This window comes from Anopheles cruzii, chromosome 2, assembly GCF_943734635.1.
Source record: "Anopheles cruzii chromosome 2, idAnoCruzAS_RS32_06, whole genome shotgun sequence".
NCBI classification, from domain to species: domain Eukaryota; kingdom Metazoa; phylum Arthropoda; class Insecta; order Diptera; family Culicidae; genus Anopheles; species Anopheles cruzii.
In genome coordinates this window covers 5,868,899-5,871,865 of record NC_069144.1, presented here as the reverse complement: position 1 = coordinate 5,871,865, position 2,967 = coordinate 5,868,899, and positions in this window count along the sequence as shown.

The following is a 2,967-nucleotide window of genomic DNA, read 5'->3' as shown; positions in this document are numbered from 1 at the left end:
AGTTTTCGTTGTGTCCGATGGCTTGTTGGTTTCGGGAGCAGCAGGAGCATTAGCGCTGCGCTGTCGCAATGCCGGGTTCTTAAACAAACTCATGGTCCAGGTTTTCACTGCAATTAACACAGATAAATGGTATGAATACGTTGAACAAGGAACTGGTGAAATTATGGTGAAATTATGTACCGAAGCAACAATGAACGGTTGGTTTTATTTGAGACGCTAACCGTTTTTTTTGCTGTCAAAACAAATCCAAGATCCCCTAGAGATGCACAAAATTTTACCTTATGTATTTTTTTCTAACTATTGACTGTAATTAAATTTAGCTGAATCGTTGCGCCATTATCAAACAAAAGTCCACCATTTCAAAAAATTAAATTTGGTTAAAATCTCATGTTTGTTTTAACACTTTGGAAGCATTTTCAGGCGATTTTATGCTTCACACACATGATTTACCAACCAACCCGACAGCACGCCATCTTGAACACACAGCATGCAGCGTCGACTTTCTTGGGCCCTCTAACCAAACAACGCCAACCACGGCTGTCAAATGCCGCCGCACACTAGCGCCGCGGTTGGGGAAAGCCAAAAAACCGTACAGTCCGAAAAGTGTAATCAGCCCGTGTTGTCATCAGGCATTTTCCAGTCGATTTTCGTTTGGAAAAACTTGCCCGTATCGCTGGAATTATGTAGCACTGGCGCTACTGGCGTAAAGTGGCCGCAGACAAGCACGCGGGTGAACACGTCGCGGTTGGGTGCGCGCGGCGGAGCAGTGCAAAAACGGCGTCCAAAAATCGACCCGCTGGCTTTCCCAACAATGGCGACCACGAATGATGACGAGCACCACCACGGGCCTCCGCAGCAGCAGCATTCTCCGGGCGGGCGATAGGATCACCAGGTGTGCGCTAGCTCCAGCAGTCGAACCGACGGTGCCCTGGAAACGTTCTCCGAATCGGAACGCGCCCCGCGGATCCACGGATGTGCGGAGTCCGATTCCGGCGCACAGCGACAGTGGAACGGCAGGCGCTGGATAATTCGTTACCAAAGCGTGCACCAATTAGCTGCGCCCATAATCCGGTCGGCGTCGAGGAGAACGGGTACCGTGATTCGATTGGTTCGGGTTGAAGCACGATGTGTTTGCAAATAATCGCGCCCCTAAGTTCCGTGGATAGTGATGCATTATTACAACGGTGTTGAACAGTGAATGTATATATTTAATTTTCTAATTGTGGAATAATTCTCTATAAGAGTTGTTTTTTTTCTACACAAGTGTTCCATCATGTGCAAGCTCGGCGTATAGTTGTTATCTTGTCCGTAGTTCATCAGTTCGTAAATTGACAAAGCGTGTTTGCGGGGTGTAGAGCGTAAAGAAGGCGAAAACGACGCACGCTGCGACATCGCCTCTCGTGGAAAAGAATCCAGCAAAGCGGGTCGATCGCAGCAGCCGCAGGTGGATAACGAAAGTAAAGTTGCTCGAAAACAAAGCTGTTTGCACAAGCAATCGTTGCGTTCGGATATGTTTTGCGTTCGGATGCGTTTGGTTATTATGTAGAAATGCGAAAAGGTGTAGGCCCCCAGTACGCCTAGGCCAAGCACCACACTCCCCACGGAGATCATGAGGCTGCAAAGGTTGCTAGACGGATGATCGTTGTTGATTAATACCATAAGGCTACTACAGTGTTCAGGTCACCATTTAGTTCGCTGAACGAACATACGAACGCACCCAGCAATAAGTATGGATCCGGAACAGATAATGTTGGATAATAACGATTTCGAAGACGGTTCCGATTATGGCGACTATGATTTTATGCAGGATCAGGACGCGTTGTCAATGAATGCTCCTCTCGGTGAGTATTTGCTGTGCGCGTTAATGTACTTAGAGCATGCTAGTCAGTATTGTTAGATAAATGAGGGTCAAGGCGGGGCGAAAACTAAGAACACGGTGAATTCGGTTCGGTTCGGTTGTGGTTGGTATCGGACTCTAAACTTATGACCTAATGTATCACCCAAAGGCTAAGCTTCGAAGACACACTTCTCTCGCGCACTTTGTTGAAGTGCATATACATTTTAACAGTTTATACTTTTATTACTTCTGGCTATACGTTTTGAAGCGTCTTTTATTGGTTAGCTAGAAAAGCTCTGCTATATATTTTTTCCAACAAATCGACTTTTCGTTGTTCTGTAGCCTGCTTGGGTTTGTCATTGGATTCGAATTCGGTTACCTTATCGTTGATCGTTTTCTTTTTGCATATTTAATGCACAAAAACGCATATTTCAAACACGTTTTTAGCAAATGTCTCTTTTCGTTGAATATTTTTTACTTTTTGTAAAGGTTTCTTTCGTTTATTCTAAATTCTTTAGATATATTTTCTAGCTAGGGTTTGGGATTTCCAATTTTTCATCTCTATTTTATTGAGCTTTTTAGTGTGTAAGCTTTGGTTTAGTTCTCTTATTTTGTTGCAGCTTCTACTTTCTTTCGCCCTGACACCTTATGAGTTTCTAAAATACACGCTTTTTGCCCACATTTTTACAGACGACCAGTAGAACCCTGACCTCTTGAGCTGCTACCTACCTGCTACTGCAATCGTATTGCATACTGTAGTGTTTAGAAAATAATACCAATACTACCGTAAACCCACGTACGCACGCACTTATCAAACAAACGAAACCGTTTCCTTCTCGTACATACATACACGCACACACCACACACATCCCGCCTGCAAGTTTCCATATGCCTGCTAGAGTATAATATATGACGGTAGATCCTTCGGCGAAAATAGTGTGTTGGCCGTGTCACGATCAACGTAGTCGTGGATGATAGTGATCCGTAATCTCAGTTGGCGGTTTGAAACGCTTGACGCGCCCCTCTGCCTGCTGCGTGTGACGATTTCGTAAAAACTTGCATTTTTCCACACAAACAACAAGCAAAACAATATCACCATCATCACTTTTACTTCCGGCTTCCTTCCGAAA